This window comes from Gobio gobio, assembly GCF_949357685.1.
Source record: "Gobio gobio genome assembly, chromosome: 16".
NCBI lineage: Eukaryota > Metazoa > Chordata > Actinopteri > Cypriniformes > Gobionidae > Gobio > Gobio gobio.
The window spans coordinates 5113252-5122942 of record NC_137109.1 but is presented as its reverse complement, the minus strand read 5'-3'; positions in this window follow the sequence as shown (position 1 = coordinate 5122942).

The window sequence follows — 9691 nt, the reverse complement described above, 5'->3', positions numbered from 1 at the left end:
GTATAGCACATTTCATACACAGTGGCAATTCAAAGTGCTTTACACAGAAATTAAGTTAAAATAATCATAAGTGAATAAAATAAATATATATATAGTATAACAGTTATAATAGGAATTAAAAGAAAATAAAAGATGAAATCCCCTATCTGGGGTGAAAGAAAATGGAGAGTCAGGTTTACTTTAAAAATATTTGTCAGGTAACTGTGCGTTTAGACAATGAAAGCTTTAGCATAAGTTCTGCCGGGAAGACTTAATTGTCACGTCACTTCAACTTTTTATCTATCCAATCACATTCTAAAACTTGGGTATAAAAGATTGGTAACTACTCATGTCTGAGTTCGCAGATGCTGACGCTCCAATTCCCGCCCGCCGCTGCAACTGTCTTCTTCTTCTTCGATAGTAGCCTAAGCCAGTGTTTCCCAACCTTTTTTCAGTCATTTTATCATACGTTACGCTAGGGGTGTAACGGTACAGATTGCTCACGGTTCGGTTTGTATCACGGTTTTAGGTTCACCGTTTTGGTACGGTTCAGTATTTGCTATGTTCAGGGAAAAAAGGACTACTGTCAAATAAAAAAAAATAAAATAAAAAGAACAAATCATTTAAATACAAGCAGCAGCACAAATAAATACTATCGAGCAAAGATACTAATAAAATAAACTATGCTTTTCAGGTTTTTCAGGTACGTCTATCATTAGTTTTCAGGTACAGAAATTGATCAAATGTAAAATAACATTGCATATTTGACTGTATAAATTAAAGATTAATCCTATTAAACTTACAAAAGTTATTCAATCAAGAGCAGTGAGTGATGTCCTTGTCTTTTGTTTGACATTAAACAGACAGCAGTAAAGGCTACTGCCCCTTTAAGACCTAATGCTCGGATATGCGTCGTCTTTTCTCGACTGTATAAAGTTTACTTAAGGCATATACAGACTATGTCTGCTAGAATACTCATAAACATGGACATGTTAACATGCTTTTTACGTGAGTTCATCCGTTCAAGAGTGAGACTTGAAAGAGAACTCAATATTTGCGTGCTGTGAGACGTGAGACTTTCGGATGAGTGAACAGAGACTAATTTTCTCACAGCGTGCTCATTCTTGCTTCTCATTCGCATCTTCTGGCACTAAACCCGGGGGATGATGGCGAAAATGACTGGTCATATTCGAACATACGGCATGCAATGAACAAAGTTTACAAAGAGAGAATTATTTGAAAAATTTGAACAAAAAAAAAATATTTAAAGGACTTTTACACGGCACCCCTGCTCTCGTCAGACGGCACCAGGTTGGGAAACACTGGCCTAAGCTACTGTCTGTGTACTGCCACCTGCTGGACTGGAGGTCTAGCAACTCAAGCCACTTCACAGACACAGATTTGCGTGTTCTGAGTTAACACAATCAGAACGTAAAAATACGGGATATTTTACGGGAAAATACTAAAACGGGAAGACAGCGGGAAAAGAGCTAAAATACGTGAGAAACCCGGAAAATACGGGAGGGTTGACAGCTATGATAAAACATTATATAAAAATGCCATTATGTGCCAGCGATTAATAACTTTGTTTACAGTCATCAAGCAATTATGCAAGACAAACAAATAAAATAACAACAAAAGACAAGAAATAGATAAAAATGATAAAATAAACTTTTTTTAAAAGTATAAAATGTCAGTCTGTCTAACAGCTGAGATAAATATTTAGAAATGAAAATGTATGCAGTCAAATGTAGAATAAAACCACTGAAGTTTCTCACTGTCTTAATTTCTGATGAAGATAATGTGCTATTTTATTAAATAAAGCTAATAAATGTATCCATCAATAGCAGTGAGTTTTATTCGCGTTTTCTTGACAGTATTGTTAAATTTATCACATCAGCAGCCGGCAGATCTGTAATGCTTGTGACATGCAAATATTTCTGCATGTTATACAAACCAACAAAACTACGTAATAGCGCAAAAAAGACGAGGACTTTGAGCGCGTAATCATTCGAGCGGTGCGCACCGATTCCCGCAGAGTAAATCTGGCAGAGAAAATATCGGCGCACGGCATCCCATCACACCGACTTGTCTTGTTAAAGAACTTTTTGATAGACTTTTCCAATTGTCCTGGCCTCCCTTTCCTTTTCATGACGTTACTGATACACAGATTTTTTCTTTGCATTTTCAGTCAGTTTCACTTCCACTGTAAGTTTGCTTCTAACTTCAACTTCTATATAGCATAACTACTGAATTTAGTAGGGCCCCTGGGCAGTGGGGGCCCCTATAATTGTCACACCTTTCACACCACTAGCGACGGCCCTGCCCATGCTTGTACATGGCACATGTCATTTTTTGGAACAGACACAAAAGCTGCAACTATTACAGTGATAGTCAGAAATCGGATCGGCCCTAATGGTGTGCCCCATGCTCCATCCATTGGGTCCTCGGTATGATCTATCCTGACAGAGATTTGCAGAAATAAAGGACTCCACATCGATCTATACTAGAATAATGATTTCAGAATAATACAAGATAAATCAAGATTAACATTTGAGTTAACATTAACATTTAGTTTTAACATAAGTTTCAATCTTTCTCATCCTACCAGTGACTGCAGTGAAGTTAAGATCATTTTACCAATCGCACTGAGACCTTTAAAAAGATACCAAACATAAAAGGGAAAAAACAATAGATTCACAAGACACATCATCTGTGGTTTTACACCTTCTGTGTCTTGAATCAGGGGGCAGGGAGTCGGGCGAGGGAGAGGGGAGAAGGTTTGGGCAGGCTGATGATGTCCCACAGTCTTTCTGTGAGATCTTCTCTCCAGATTAGTGAGTTTTATTGTGCTATTGCAGGGGGTTGGAGCTCAGCTTTTGTCTTAGCAGTAAAACCAATCCTAACCCTAACCCATCTTTAAAAGTTCATGATTTTGAACACAGCTTTGAAGCGTTTACTAAAGAGCTGATGAGTTGCCTCAGTGAGTTTGATTAGGAAGAGTTCACAAATGTTGGTGTGTCTCCAGGAACAGGTTTGGGAAATACTGAGTTACAGCATCATCTCCTGCAGTACACGAGCCTGTCCAGCAGAGGGAGACGCACACACACACACACACACACACACACACACACACACACACACACACACACACACACACACACACATGTTGTGGAGAAAATCCTACAGTTGACTCTTGATATGAGAAGAGTATCATCATAACTAGGAGCAACTGGACAAGTCATAACGTCTCGGTTACGTATGGTAACCCTCGTTCCCTGAAGGAGGGAACGGAGACGTACGTCGGACGTACCGACGAATTGGGATCACTTCTGGGAGCCCCTATCAGCTTCGAGCTATCTAGAACCGGCCAATGAACAATTGGCGTGCGAGATTTGCATCTCGCGCTCCGCCCCGCGCCGCGGGTATAAACAGGAAGCGAGAGCGAATGCACGCTGTTTTTCACTGAGGAGCCACACGTAGTGGCTCGACCTGCAGTGATGGTACAGCAACTGTGGCGACGGGACGTACGTCTCCGTTCCCTCCTTCAGGGAACGAGGGTTACCATACGTAACCGTGACGTTCCCATTCAGCCGGTCACGTTCGACGTACGTCGGACGTACCGACGAATTGGGATCCCCTATGGAAAACGCCATAGTTACTACCACTTCCAGCGCCCAGCGATGAGCCCCACAGACCCCGATCTGATGCGGGCGGGTAGGTTCACGCAGGGAGAGTCAAAGCTGCTGTTCCGCAAGACCCACTCAGCTGACTGTATTGGATAACGCTGGGAAAGCGTGCCTGTGAAGGCAGCTGCGGAAGCCACATCATGCCCAGAGGGAGTTAACATGTGGAGAATACACGTATGGGCTGGCCGTGGGCAGCACAACATACGGAAGTCCCAGGGGTGGCCCCGGCCAATTCGTGGAGGGGGAACAACACGTACCTGGGACGGCAGAGGAACTCTGCCGAGGGAAAGACACGGGCTCGCCGTAGGGAGCCGTACCGTGGAAGAATACACATATGGGACCGCCGTGGGGGTCACTACATACGGAACCCAGCCTAACACAAGTTCCACCAATGCATACGAGTGTTAGACCTGGCGTCGAACGCTCTGCCACGTCCGACTGCCGTGGGTTGCGGAGGACTCAACAGGGTTCGCCGTTCCGGGGAACTCGACTGGAGCAGAATAAGCGCACGCATCCGTCTACCATAGGGGAGGGAATGGCGCAGCAAGCCGACACTAGAACGGGTACTTCGGTGTTACTGACTATGGGAAGTGAGCACACAGGAAGAGACCGGCTCTACACGGAGGCTATAGAATCTAGCGAACGTGTTAGGTGTCGCCCAGCCCGCAGCTCTACAAATATCTGTCAGCGAGGCGCCACGAGCCAGCGCCCAGGAAGAGGCAACACCCCTAGTGGAGTGGGCTCTTAACCCGAGCGGGCAGGGCACGTCTTGGGACTGATAAGCCAAGACGATGGCGTCCACTATCCAGTGGGCCATCCTCTGCTTGGAGACAGCCTTTCCCTTCTGCTGTCCTCCGTAACAGACGAAGAGCTGCTCTGAGGTCCTGAAGCTTTGCGTTCTGTCCACGTAAGTCCGGAGAGCACGGACGGGACAAAGAAAAGCTAGGGCTGGGTCTGCCTCCTCCGAAGGCAGCGCTTGCAGGCTCACCACTTGGTCCCGGAAGGGAGTAGTGGGAACCTTGGGCACGTATCCAGGCCGGGGTCTCATGATCACATGAGAGTTACCGGGCCCGAATACCAGGCACGATTCGTCGACCGAAAATGCCTGCAGGTCCCCTACCCTCTTGATGGAGGCCAACGCAATCAGGAGTATAGTCTTTAACGACAGGATTTTCAACTCGGCTGACTGCAGAGGCTCAAAGGGTTCTCTCTGTAGTGCAGTAAGCACCAGAGCTAAGTCCCAAGAGGGTATAGAGGGAGGACGAGGAGGATTTAATCTCCTCGCTCCCCTAAGGAACCTGACGATCAGATCGTGCTTACCTAGAGATTTTCCATCTACGAACTCATGATTAGCGGCGATAGCGGCGACATAGACCTTGAGGGTGGAGGGAGACAGCCTTCGCTCCAACCCATCCTGTAGAAAGGTAAGCACAGAAGCGATCGAACATCTTCGGGGGTCTTCTCGGCGGGAAGAGCACCAATCGACGAACAGGTTCCACTTCAACGCATAGAGGCGCCTTGTAGAGGGGGCTCTAGCGGAAGTGATGGTGTCAACTACCGCTTGTGGTAGGTCACCTAGAACCTCCGCGTCCCGTCCAGGGACCAGACATGGAGTTTCCAGAGGTCTGGACGCGGGTGCCATAGGGTGCCCCGTCTCTGAGTCAGGAGGTCCTGTCTCAGAGGAATGGGCCAGGTAGGTGCTGTCGCAAGGAGCACTAGTTCCGGGAACCAGGTCCGGTTGGGCCAATACGGAGCAACCAACAGGACCTGCTCCTCGTCCTCCCTGACTTTGCACAGTGTCTGCGCAAGAAGGCTCACTGGGGGAAACGCATACTTGCGTTCTTCCCGGGGCCAGCTGTGGGCCAGGGCATCCGACCCGAGGGTCCCCTCGGTCAAGGAATAAAACCACTGACAGTGGGTCGTCTCTGGGGAGGCAAACAGGTCTACCTGTGCGGCCCCGAAACGACTCCAGATTAGCTGGACCGCCTGGGGATGGAGTCGCCATTCTCCCGGAAGTTCCTGCTGACGTGACAGCTCGTCGGCCGCACAATTGAGCAGGCCCGGAATGTGAACAGCACGAAGCGACCTCAGATGCTTCTGACTCCATAAGAGGAGATGGCGGGCGAGTTGCGACATGCGACGGGAGCGTAGACCACCCTGTTTGTTGATGTACGCTACGGCCGCAGTGTTGTCCGTCCGGACCAGAACGTGCTTGCCTCTGAGCGGCACTTTGAAGCGGCTGAGTGCAAGACGAACTGCTAACAACTCGAGGCAATTGATATACCATTGCAGCTGAGGCCCCGTCCACAGACCTGAAGCTGCAAGCCCGTTGTACGTGGCACCCCAACCCGTGGATGAGGCAACCGTGGAGACAACGGAGTGCCTGGACACTTGCTCTAGGGGAACTCCCGCCCGGAGAAACAAAGGGTCCGACCACGGGCCTAAGGTTTGGCGGCATCTCGGAGTCACTTGGACACGGAGGGAACCGCTGTGCCACGCCCACCTCGGGACTCGATCGTGTAGCCAGCGTTGAAGCGGTCTCATATGAAGCAACCCGAGCGGCGTTACTGCGGCTGCGGATGCCATATGCCCCAGGAGCCTCTGAAAATGTTTCAGTGGTACCGCTGTCCTGCCTTTGAACGAATTCAAGCAGTTCAACACTGACTGGACGCGCTCCTCGGTGAGGCGCGCTGTCATGGCGACCGAGTCTATCTCCATACCGAGAAAAGAGATCCTCTGTGTGGGACAGAGTTTGCTCTTCTCCCAGTTGACCCGAAGTCCCAAATGGCTGAGGTGAATGAGCACCTTGTCCCTGTGTTCGCACAACTGCTCTCGCGACTGGGCAAGAATCAGCCAGTCGTCGAGGTAGTTGAGGATGCGAACGCCATGCTCTCTCATGGGAGCAATGGCCGCCTCCGCAAGCTTCGTAAAGACGCGGGGCGACAGGGACAGGCCGAAGGGCAAGACGCGGTACTGACATGCCCGTCCCTCGAACGCGAAGCGCAGAAAGGGCCGGTCGAGGGGAAACGAGAATGAAAGTACGCGTCCTTCAGGTCGATCGCTGCAAACCAATCTTGGGGACGGACGCACCTGAAGATGTGCTTCTGCGTTAGCATTCTGAACGGCAGCCTGTGAAGGGACCGGTTCAAGAACCGCAGGTCCAAGACCGGCCATAACCCGCCGCCTTTCTTGGGTACAATGAAGTACGGGCTGTAGAACCCGGACCTCATATCGGCTGGAGGGACCGGCTCCATCGCGTCCTTCGCCAGTAGGACTGCGATCTCCGCCCGGAGCACGGGGGCGTTCTCCTTCGCTACTGGGAAGTGAACGCCCCCAAACTTAGGGGGACGCCTGGCGAACTGAATCGCATAGCCGAGTCTGATGGTACGGCCCCGAGACGGGCTGGGAAGCTCTAGCCAGGCTTCCAGACACCGAGCAAGGGGATTAACCACAGACGTACCCGCAGCGGGGCAGCGACGCGGAATGCAGGGATCCGACTCGGACGGCATGAAGCGGCCCGAAGTGGGATCTGAGTGTGCTGTGCAACACTACCTGCGTCCGCGGAGGGGGCGTGCGAGTGTGGGGAGGCCGCTTGAGTGCGTTCCCACAGCCGGCGCCCCTTGCTGGCGAAGGGAGAGGCGTCTGAGGGTGGCGAGGCATGGGAGCGTCGACCACCGCCAAGCGCGCTCCCAAATGAAGGAGGGGCTGAGCGTGGCAAGGCTTTGTGGCGTTGCACACGGTCTGCCTCACCTCCTTCCTCAGCGGGGAACAAGAGTGGCGAGGCATAGCGTCGCGCACTGTTGTCCACGCACCGCTGAGAAGAGGGGAATGAGAGTGGCGAGGCTTTGTAGCGTCACACACTGCCATTCTCGCCCTCTTGTGGGGAGGGGAATGAAAGCGGCGAGGCTCTGTAGCGTCACACGCTGCCATTCCTGAACTCCCGAGACCCAGAGGTATTGGAACTGCTCTTTTTTTTTTTTTTTTTTGGGTACCACTGGCTGTTTTTAACATCAGTGGCAGAACAGAATTACTAATGGTTTTCCACCCGGCCCTCCTCCGGGGAAGAACAGTTCCAGACCAAATCCAGGTCAATTGTGCTTCTGGACCAGGGTGGACATCGTCTAGCCAAGGGCCAGCGCTGTGCGCAGCTCAACCTCAGCTCAGAACTACCCTCGTGCACTAAGCAGGGCGGAGGTGGCCTGCCAGTGGCACTGCCACCCCACCGATGAGGGTAGTGAGAGAGAGGAAAACTTTATACAGATTATGGCCCTATTGGTGTTCCATATTTTGGCACCAATAGTTCCACAATGCCAAAGCCTTCCAATGCACATCCGAAAAAAGGCAAGGGGCAGGCAAGGCGATTTACGCGTTGCACTATGCCTCAGCCATCCGGGAAAGCATGGCTGTCAAGTATGAATCTGATTCAGCACGAGCGCCCACTATTACGGTGGGAATCTCAGCATCATCTTCATTTTCAACACATAACAGCCCTCTCTCCGATGCAGCGATTGACATCTGTCCTCTGCTAGAGCCCCAAATGAAATGCTAGGTCCCCTTTCAAGGACCAGCAATCCCATCTGTAAGCTACCAGCAGACACGTGAGACAGTGGGCGTGGCCGTGAGACGGCACACGGCGCGCTGAACACTCAAGCCCTTATGAAAAAGGCAAGACGAACAGCGCGCCGACGTGGCTATGCTCTCGTGAGAGAGCATAGACCACCCACGAACACAGTCTCAACATGCTTGCGATGCGATAGAGGAGTGAGGGGCCCACAGAGATGTACGCGGCGGGGAAGCCTCACTCTAATCCTCAGGCCACCCAGGCTTATCAGCCAAAATAGTCCCTCCTCTGGTGCACCAGAAAAGAGACTAGATCGGGGTATAAGTGAAGGGACTCAACCCCGTTTGAGGCATCATAGTCTCGACCGCGCATCGGAGGCGCCGAGTGACGCGCGCAGAGTTGCCGTGGCAACCCGCGCTGTCACCCGGCAGCCAGACGGCACACGGCGCGCTGAACACTCAAACCCTCACGCGGAAGGTGAGATGACCAGCGCGTCGACGTGATCCCGTTCCCCTGGGAGAACATGGATCACCCACGACACAGTCTCAACATATTTATGCGAGATGGATCGTGGCCGTCAGGACAGGAAACAACCGCATCCAGAAACGCACGAGTGGTAAGACATCTTGAAAAAGACGGCACGTCACCCGTGAAGCTCTTTTGTGAGGAAAACGCTCTGTGCTGAAGCACTCAGGGGGAAACGCGACAGCGCACGGGATTGTTAGTGCAGCCCGTGCCAGGAAAACGCTCTACCCAGACCAACAGGTTGCTGTGATAACAGCAGTTTTTCTGCATTCAGAGGCAGCTCGATGAGTTCAGCGCGACCCCACTGAAAGGTGCCGTTTCTCCAACACGCGTCCTCCTCTGGCTTTCCGGTTTTTTAGACAGTCTTGCTGATAGCAGCGAAAAATACTCGTCTTGATTGAAGAGAGTGAGTCCTTCATACGCCTGTGTGGCTCCGAAGTGAATGACAGCGTGCATTCGCTCTCGCTTCCTGTTTATACCCGCGGCGCGGGGCGGAGCGCAAGATGCAAATCTCGCACGCCAATTGTTCATTGGCCGGTTCTAGATAGCTCGAAGCTGATAGGGGCTCCCAGAAGTGATCCCAATTCGTCGGTACGTCCGACGTACGTCGAACGTGACCGACTGAATGGGAACTAGTTTAATAACTGACTAACCAAGTGTGGGACGCTCCCATTGGCTCTTTATTTGCTGTGTTCAGAGTCCAGTGCTGTGACTGCTGGGATTTCTCAAAACTATTTCACAAATACTGATGGTGATATCAAATGGTTTAATGAGCACAGTTTCTCTTCTGGTGTTGATATATTTTCTCACAAGTTAATTAGCTACTGAAATTCTACTTTTATTTCTGTCAAATTAAACACAAGATTATTGTGACCAATACATATAATAATAAAATAAGTGAAATTTCCAAGCAGTTGGAATGAAATTAAATTCACGG